This window comes from Mauremys reevesii, unplaced genomic scaffold, assembly GCF_016161935.1.
Source record: "Mauremys reevesii isolate NIE-2019 unplaced genomic scaffold, ASM1616193v1 Contig17, whole genome shotgun sequence".
NCBI lineage: Eukaryota > Metazoa > Chordata > Testudines > Geoemydidae > Mauremys > Mauremys reevesii.
Genome location: NW_024100793.1, coordinates 201,823 through 211,222, shown reverse-complemented (window position 1 = coordinate 211,222; position 9,400 = coordinate 201,823).

Here is a 9,400-nt window from a genome sequence, read left to right as displayed (position 1 = left end):
GGCGGGGTGTCGGTGGACGCCGCCCTAGGCGGCGCTACCCCGCCCGGCGGGGTCTTAGGACGCCGCCCTTGGCGCGCTACCCCGCCCGGCGGGGTGTCGGTGGACGCCGCCCCTATCCGCGCTACCCCGCCCGGCGGGGTGTCGGTGGACGCCGCCCCTATCCGCGCTACCCCGCCCGGCGGTGTCGGTGGACGCCGCCCTAGGCGGCGCTACCCGCCCGGCGGGGTCTTTGTGGACGCCGCCCTTGGCGGCGCTACCCGCCCGGCGGGTGTCGTGGACGCCGCCCTAGGCGGCGCTACCCGCCCGGCGGGGGTGTCGGTGGACGCCGCCCTTGGCGGCGCTACCCGCCCGGCGGGTGTCGGTGGACGCCGCCCTAGGCGGCGCGCTACCCCGCCCGGCGGTGTCAGGACGCCGCCCCTATCCGGCGCTACCCCGCCCGGCGGGGTGGACGCCGCCCGGCGGCGCTACCGCCCGGCCCGGGTGTGGACGCCGCCCCTAGGCGGCGCTACCCCGGCGGGTGTCGGACGCCGCCCTAGGCGGCGCTACCCCGCCCGGCGTCGGTGGACGCCGCCCTACGGCGCTACCCCGCCCGGCGGGTGTCGGTGGACGCCGCCCCTTGGCGGCGCTACCCGCCCGGCGGGGTGTCGTGGACGCCGCCCTAGGCGGCGCTACCCGCCCGGCGGGGTCTTGTGGACGCCGCCCCTTGGCGCGCTACCCGCCCGAAGGGGGTCGTGGACGCCGCCCTTGGCGGCGCTACCCGCCCGGCGGTGTCGTGGACGCCGCCCTTGGCGGCGCTACCCGCCCGGCGGGTCGGTGGACGCCGCCCTAGGCGGCGCTACCCCGCCCGGGGGTGTCGGTGGACGCCGCCCCTATCCGGCGCTACCCCGCCCGGCGGGTGTCGGTGGACGCCGCCCCTATCGGCGCTACCCCGCCCGGGGGTCTTGTGGACGCCGCCCTAGGCGGCGCTACCCGCCCGGCGTGTCGGTGGACGCCGCCTATCCGGCGCTACCCCGCCCGGCGGGGTGTCGGTGGACGCCGCCCTATCCGGCGCTACCCCGCCCGGCGGTGTCGGTGGACGCCGCCCCTATCCGGCGCTACCCCGCCCGGCGGGTGTCGGTGGACGCCGCCCTAGGCGGCGCTACCCGCCCGGCGGGGTCGTGGACGCCGCCCTTAGCGGCGCTTACCCGCCCGGCGTGTCGTGGACGCCGCCCTTGGCGGCGCTACCCGCCCGAAGGGGGTGGACGCCGCCCTATCCGGCGCTACCCGCCCGGCGGGGTCTTTGTGGACGCCGGACCCTTGGCGGCGCTACCCCGGCCCGAAGGGGATCTTTGTGGACGCCGGTCCCTTGGCGGCGCTTACCCGCCCGGCGGTCTTTGTGGACGCCGCCCCTAGGCGGCGCTACCTCGCCCGGCGGGGTGTGGACGCCGCCCTTGGCGCGCTACCCGCCCGGCGGGTGTCGGTGGACGCCGCCTAGGCGGCGCTACCCCGGCCCGGCGGGTCGGTGGACGCCGCCCCTAGGCGGCGCTACCCGCCCGGCGGGGTCTTTGTGGACGCCGCCCTTGCGGCGCTACCCGCCCGGCGGGTTTGTGGACGCCGCCCTAGGCGGCGCTACCCGCCCGGGGGTCGTGGACGCCGCCCCTAGGCGGCGCTACCCCGCCCGGGGGTGTCGGTGGACGGCCCCTAGGCGGCGCTACCCGCCCGGCGGGGTGTCGGTGGACGCCGCCCCTAGGCGGCGCTACCCCGCCCGGCGGGTGTCGGTGACGCCGCCCCTATCCGGCGCTACCCCGCCCGGCGGTGTCGGTGGACGCCGCCCCTATCCGCGCTACCCCGCCCGGCGGGTCTTTGTGGACGCCGCCCCAGGCGGCGCTACCCGCCCGGCGGTGTCGGTGGACGCCGCCCCAGGCGGCGCTACCCCGCCCGGCGGGGTGTCGGTGACGCCGCCCCTATCGGCGCTACCCGCCCGGCGTCTTTGTGGACGCCGCCCTTGGCGGCGCTTACCCCGCCCGGCGGTGTGGACGCCGCCCTTGGCGGCGCTACCCGCCCGGCGGGTCTTTGTGGACGCCGCCCTTGGCGGCGCTACCCGCCCGGCGGGGTCTTTGTGGACGCCGCCCTAGGCGGCGCTACCCCGCCCGGCGGGGTGTTTGTGGACGCCGCCCCTAGGCGGCGCTACCCCGCCCGGCGGGGTGTCGGTGGACGCCGCCCTATCCGGCGCTACCCGCCCGGCGGGGGTGGACGCCGCCCTTGGCGGCGCTACCCGCCCGGCGGGGTGTCGGTGGACGCCGCCCCTATCCGGCGCTACCCCGCCCGGCGGTGTCGGTGGACGCCGCCCTAGGCGGCGCTACCGCCCGGCGGGGTCTTGTGGACGCCGCCCTATCCGGCGCTACCCCGCCCGGCGGGGTGTGGACGCCGCCCTTGGCGGCGCTACCCGCCCGGCGGGGTCTGTGGACGCCGCCCTGGCGGCGCTACCCCGCCCGAAGGGGTGTCAGGACGCCGCCCTATCCGGGCGCTACCCCGCCCGGCGGGTCTTTGTGGACGCCGCCCCTAGGCGGCGCTACCCCGCCCGGGGTCTTTGTGGACGCCGCCCTTGCGGCGCTACCCCGCCCGGCGGTCTTTGTGGACGCCGCCCTTGGCGGCGCTACCCGCCCGGCGGGGTCTTTGTGGACGCCGCCCTAGGCGGCGCTACCCGCCCGGCGGGTCGTGGACGCCGCCCCTATCCGGCGCGCTACCCGCCCGGCGGTGTCGTGGACGCCGGCCCCTAGGCGGCGCTACCCCGGCCCGAAGGGGGTCTTTGTGGACGCCGTCCCCTAGGCCGCGCTACCCCGGCCGGCGGTGTCGGTGGACGCCGCCCCTAGGCGGCGCTACCCGCCCGGCGGGTGTCGGTGGACGCCGCCCTAGGCGGCGCTACCCGCCCGGCGGGTGTGTGGACGCCGCCCTAGGCGGCGCTACCCCGCCCGGCGGTGTCGTGGACGCCGCCCCTATCCGGCGCTACCCCGCCCGGCGGGGTGTCGGTGGACGCCGCCCCTATCCGGCGCTACCCCGCCCGGCGTCGGTGGACGCCGCCCTTGGCGGCGCTTACCCCGCCCGGCGGTGTCTGTGGACGCCGCCCTGGCGGCGCTACCCGCCCGGCGGGGTCTGTGGACGCCGCCCTTGGCGGCGCTACCCCGCCCGGCGGGGGTCTTTGTGGACGCCGCCCCTAGGCGGCGCTACCCCGCCCGGCGGGTCTTGTGGACGCCGCCCCAGGCGGCGCTACCCTCGCCCGGCGGGGTGTCGGTGGACGCCGCCCTAGGCGGCGCTACCCCGCCCGGCGGTGTCGTGGACGCCGCCCTAGGCGGCGCGCTACCCGCCCGGCGGGTCGGTGGACGCCGCCCTTGGCGGCGCTACCCCGCCCGGCGGGGTCGTGGACGCCGCCCTTGGCGGCGCTACCCGCCCGGCGGGGTCGGTGGACGCCGCCCTAGGCGGCGCTACCCCGCCCGGCGGGGTCTTTGTGGACGCCGCCCCTAGGCGGCGCTTACCCGCCCGGCGGGTGTCGGTGGACGCCGCCCCTAGGCGGCGCTACCCGCCCGGCGGTGTCGGTGGACGCCGCCCCTATCCGGCGCTACCCGCCCGGCGGTCGGTGGACGCCGCCCTTAGGCGCTACCCCGCCCGGCGGGGTGTCGGTGGACGCCGCCCCCGTGCCGGCGCTACCCCGGCCCGCTCGCGGTGTCGGGGGGCGCCGGGCCCTTGGCGGCGCTACCCGCCCGGCGGGTCTTGTGGACGCCGCCCTAGGCGGCGCTACCCCGCCCGGCGGTGTCGGTGGACGCCGCCCCTATCCGCGCTACCCGCCCGGGGGTGTCGGTGGACGCCGCCCTAGGCGGCGCTACCCGCCCGGCGTGTCGGTGGACGCCGCCCCTAGGCGGCGCTACCCCGCCCGGCGGGTGTCGGTGGACGCCGCCCTATCCGGCGCTACCCCGCCCGGCGGGGTGTCGGTGGACGCCGCCCCTATCCGCGCTACCGCCCGGCGGGGTCTTTGGACGCCGCCCTTGGCGGCGCTACCCGCCCGGCGGTTTGTGGACGCCGCCCTGGCGGCGCTTACCGCCCGGCGGGGTCGTGGACGCCGCCCTTGGGCGCTACCCGCCCGGCGGGGTCTTTGTGGACGCCGCCCCTAGGCGCGCTACCCGCCCGGCGGGTCTTTGTGGACGCCGCCCCTAGGCGGCGCTACCCGCCCGGCGGGGTGTCGGTGGACGCCGCCCTAGGCGGCGCTACCCGCCCGCCCGAAGGGTGTCGGTGGACGCCGCCCTAGGCGCGCTACCCGCCCGGCGGGGTCTTTGTGGACGCCGCCCTTGGCGGCGCTACCCCGCCCGGCGGTCTTTGTGGACGCCGCCCTTGGCGGCGCTACCCGCCCGGCGGTGTCGGTGGACGCCGCCCCTTGGCGGCGCTACCCGCCCGGCGGGGTCTTTGTGGACGCCGCCCCTGGCGGCGCTACCCCGCCCGGCGGGTGTCGTGGACGCCGCCCTAGGCGGCGCTACCCGCCCGGCGGGGTGTCGGTGGACGCCGCCCCTATCCGGCGCTACCCCGCCCGGCGGGGTGTCGGTGGACGCCGCCCTATCGGGCGCTACCCCGCCCGGCGGGGTCTTTGTGGACGCCGCCCTTGGCGGCGCTACCCCGCCCGGCGGTTTGTGGACGCCGCCCTTGGCGGCGCTACCCCGCCCGGGGTGTCGGTGGACGCCGCCCCTAGGCGGCGCTACCCCGCCCGGGGGTGTGGACGCCGCCCTTGGCGGCGCTACCCCGCCCGGCGGGGGTCTTTGTGGACGCCGCCCCTAGGCGGCGCTACCCGCCCGGCGGTGTCAGGACGCCGCCCCTATCCGCGCTACCCCGCCCGGCGGGTGTCGGTGGACGCCGCCCCTTGGCGCGCTACCCGCCCGAAGGGTCTTTGTGGACGCCGCCCAGGCGGCGCTACCGCCCGGCGGGTGTCAGGACGCCGCCCCTATCCGGCGCTACCCCGCCCGGCGGGTGTCGGTGGACGCCGCCCTATCCGGCGCTACCCGCCCGGCGGGCCTTTGTGGACGCCGCCCTTGGCGGCGCTACCCCGCCCGGCGTCGGTGGACGCCGCCCTATCCGCGCTACCCGGCGGTGTCGGACGCCGCCCTATCCGGCGCTACCCGCCCGGCGGGTCAGGACGCCGCCCCTAGGCGGCGCTACCCCGCCCGGCGTCTTTGTGGACGCCGCCCTGCGGCGCTACCCCGCCCGGCGGGGTCTTTGTGGACGCCGCCCTTGGCGCTACCCGCCCGGCGGGCTTGTGGACGCCGCCCTAGGCGGCGCTACCCGCCCGGCGGGGTCTTTGTGGACGCCGCCCCAGGCGGCGCGTACCGCCCGGCGGGTGTCGGTGGACGCGCCCCTATCCGGCGCTACCCCGCCCGGCGGTGTCGGTGGACGCCGCCCCTAGGCGGCGCTACCCCGCCCGGCGTGTCGGTGGACGCCGCCCCTAGGCGGCGCTACCCCGCCCGGCGGTGTCGGTGGACGCCGGCCCCTATCCGCGCTACCCGCCCGGCGGTGTCGGTGGACGCCGCCTCAGGCGGCGCTACCCCGCCCGGCGGTGTCGGTGACGCCGGCCCCTATCCGGCGCTACCCCGCCCGGCGTGTCGGTGGACGCCGCCCTATCCGGCGCTACCCGCCCGAGGGTGTCGGTGGACGCCGGCCCCTATCCGCGCTACCCCGGCCCGAAGGGGGTGTCGGTGGACGCCGTCCCCTTGGCGGCGCTACCCCGGCCGGCGGGGTCTTTGGACGCCGCCCCAGGCGGCGCTACCCCGCCCGGCGGGGGTCGGTGGACGCCGCCCTTGGCGGCGCTACCCGCCCGAAGGGTGTCGTGGACGCCGCCCAGGCGGCGCTACCCCGCCCGGCGGTCGGTGGACGCCGCCCCTAGGCGGCGCTACCCGCCCGGCGGGTGTCAGGACGCCCTATCCGGCGCGCTACCCCGCCCGGCGGGGTGTCGGACGCCGCCCTATCCGGCGCTACCCGCCCGGCGGGGTCAGGACGCCGCCCCTAGGCGGCGCTACCCCGCCCGGCGGGTCTTTGTGGACGCCGCCCTAGGCGCTACCCCGCCCGGCGGTGTCGGACGCCGCCCTATCCGGCGCTACCCCGCCCGGCGGGGTGTCGGTGGACGCCGCCCTATCCGGCGCTACCCCGCCCGGCGGGTGTGGACGCCGCCCTAGGCGCTACCGCCCTGAAGGGGGTCTTTGTGGACGCCGCCCTTGGCGGCGCTACCGCCCGGGGGTGTCGGTGGACGCCGATCCCTAGGCGGCGCTACCCCGTCCCGAAGGGGGTCTTTTTGGACGCCGCCCTTGGCGGCGCTACCCCGCCCGGCGGTGTTTGTGGACGCCGCCTCAGGCGCGCTACCCCGCCCGGGGGTGTCAGGACGCCGCCCCTAGGCGGCGCTACCCGCCCGGCGGGTGTCGGTGGACGCCGCCCTTGGCCGCGCTACCCCGCCCGAAGGGGGTCGTGGACGCCGCCCTAGGCGGCGCTACCCGCCCGGCGTGTCGGTGGACGCCGCCCCTATCCGGCGCTACCGCCCGGCGGGGTGTCGGACGCCGCCCCTAGCGGCGCTACCCGCCCGGCGGTCTTTGTGGACGCCGCCCCTTGGCGGCGCTACCCCGCCCGGCGGGGTCTCGTGGACGCCGCCTATCCGGGCGCTACCCGCCCGGCGGGTGTCGGTGGACGCCGCCCTAGGCGGCGCTACCCCGCCCGGCGGGGTCTTTGTGACGCCGCCCTAGGGCGCTACCCGCCCGGCGGGGTGTCAGGACGCCGCCCTAGGCGGCGCTACCCGCCCGGGGGTCGTGGACGCCGCCCCTATCCGGCGCTACCCGCCCGAAGGGGGTGTCGGACGCCGCCCTAGGCGCTACCCGCCCGGCGGGGTGTCGGTGGACGCCGCCCCTATCGGCGCTACCCCGCCCGGCGGTGTCGTGGACGCCGCCCTAGGCGGCGCTACCCGCCCGGCGGGGTCTTTGGACGCCGCCCTAGGCGGCGCTACCCGCCCGGCGGGGTCTGTGGACGCCGCCCTAGGCGCGCTGCGCCCGCCCGCCCGGCGGGGTCTTGTGGACGCCGCCCCTAGGCGGCGCTACCCCGCCCGGCGGGTCTTTGTGGACGCCGCCCTTGGCGGCGCTACCCGCCCGAAGGTCTTTGTGGACGCCGCCCTATCCGCGCTACCGCCCGGCGGTGTCGGACGCCGCCCTATCGGGCGCTACCCGCCCGGCGGTGTCGGTGGACGCCGCCCCTAGGCGGCGCTACCCGCCCGGCGTGTCGGTGGACGCCGCCCTATCGGCGCTACCCGCCCGGCGGGGGTGTCGGTGGACGCCGCCCTATCCGGCGCTACCCGCCCGGCGGGGTCTTTGTGGACGCCGCCTTGGCGGCGCTACCCCGCCCGGCGTGTCGTGGACGCCGCCCTAGGCGGCGCGCACTCGCCCGGCGGTGTCTTGGGACGCCGCCCTAGGCGGCGCTACCCGCCCGGCGGGTGTCGGACGCCGCCCTATCCGCGCTACCCCGCCCGGCGGGGTGTCGTGGACGCCGCCCCTAGGCGGCGCTACCCCGCCCGGCGGGGTCTTGTGGACGCCGCCCTAGGCGGCGCTACCCCGCCCGGCGGGGTGTGGACGCCGCCCTTGGCGCGCTACCCCGCCCGGCGGGTCTTTGTGGACGCCGCCCCTTGGCGGCGCTACCCGCCCGGGTGTCAGGACGCCGCCCCTATCCGCGCTACCCGCCCGGCGGGGTGTCGGTGGACGCCGCCTAGGCGGCGCTACCCCGCCCGGGGTCTTTTTGGACGCCGTCGCCTAGAAGGCGCTACCCCGGCCCGGCGTGTCGGTGGACGCCGGCCCCTATCCGGCGCTACCCCGCCCGGCGTGTCGGTGGACGCCGCCCTGGCGGCGCTACCCGCCCGGCGGGGTCGGTGGACGCCGCCTAGGCGGCGCTACCCGCCCGGCGGTGTCAGGACGCCGCCCTATCCGGCGCTACCCCGCCCGGGGTGTCGGTGGACGCCGCCCCTATCCGGCGCTACCCGCCCGGCGGGGTCTTTGTGGACGCCGCCCTTGGCGGCGCTACCGCCCGGCGGGTCAGGACGCCGCCCCTGGCCGCGCTACCCGCCCGGGGGTGTCGGACGCCGCCCTATCCGCGCTACCCCGCCCGGCGGTGTCGGTGGACGCCGCCCCTAGGCGGCGCTACCCGCCCGGCGTCTTGTGGACGCCGCCCTAGGCGCTACCCCGCCCGGAAGGGGTCGGTGGACGCCGCCTTGGCGGCGCTACCCCGCCCGGCGGGGTCTTTGGGACGCCGCCCTAGGCGCGCTACCCCGCCCGAAGGGGTCTTTGTGGACGCCGCCCAGGCGGCGCGCTCGCCCGGCGGGGTGTCGGTGGACGCCGCCCCTATCCGCGCTACCCCGCCCGGGGGGTGTCGGACGCCGCCCCTAGGCGGCGCTACCTCGCCCGGCGGTGTCGGTGGACGCCCTAGCGGCGCTACCGCCCGGCGGTGTCGTGACGCCGGCCCCTATCCGCGCTACCGCCCGGCGGGTGTCGTGGACGCCGCCCCTATCCGCGCTACCCGCCCGGCGGTGTCGGTGGACGCCGCCCTAGGCGCGCTACCCCGCCCGGCGGGTCTTGTGGACGCCGCCCCAGGCGGCGCTACCCCGCCCGGCGGGGTCTTGTGGACGCCGCCCTGGCGGCGCTACCCGCCCGGCGGGGTCTTTGTGGACGCCGCCCTAGGCGGCGCTACCCCGCCCGGTGTCGGTGGACGCCGCCCTAGGCGGCGCTACCCGCCCGGCGGTTGTGGACGCCGCCCCTAGGCGGCGCTACCCGCCCGGCGGGGTGTCGTGGACGCCGCCCTATCCGGCGCTACCCCGCCCGGGGGTGTCGGTGGACGCCGCCCCTATCCGGCGCTACCGCCCGGCGGTGTCGTGGACGCCGCCCTAGGCGGCGCTACCCGCCCGGCGGTGTCGGTGGACGCCGCCCCTATCGGCGCTACCCGCCCGGCGGGGTGTCGGACGCCGCCCCTATCCGCGCTACCGCCCGGCGGGTGTCGTGGACGCCGCCCTATCCGGCGCTACCCGCCCGGCGGGTGTCGGTGGACGCCGCCCTATCCGGCGCTACCCCGCCCGGCGGTGTCGGACGCCGCCTGGCGGCGCTACCCCGCCCGGGGGGTCTTTGTGGACGCCGCCCCAGGCGGCGCTACCCCGCCCGGCGGGGTCGTGGACGCCGCCCTGGCGGCGCTACCCGCCCGAAGGGGTCGGTGGACGCCGCCCTTGGCGGCGCTACCCCGCCCGGCGGGTGTCGGTGGACGCCGCCAGGCGGCGCTACCCCGCCCGGCGGTGTCGTGGACGCCGCCCCTATCCGGCGCTACCCGCCCGGGGTGTCGGTGCCGCAGGCCTATCCGGCGCTACCGCCCGGCG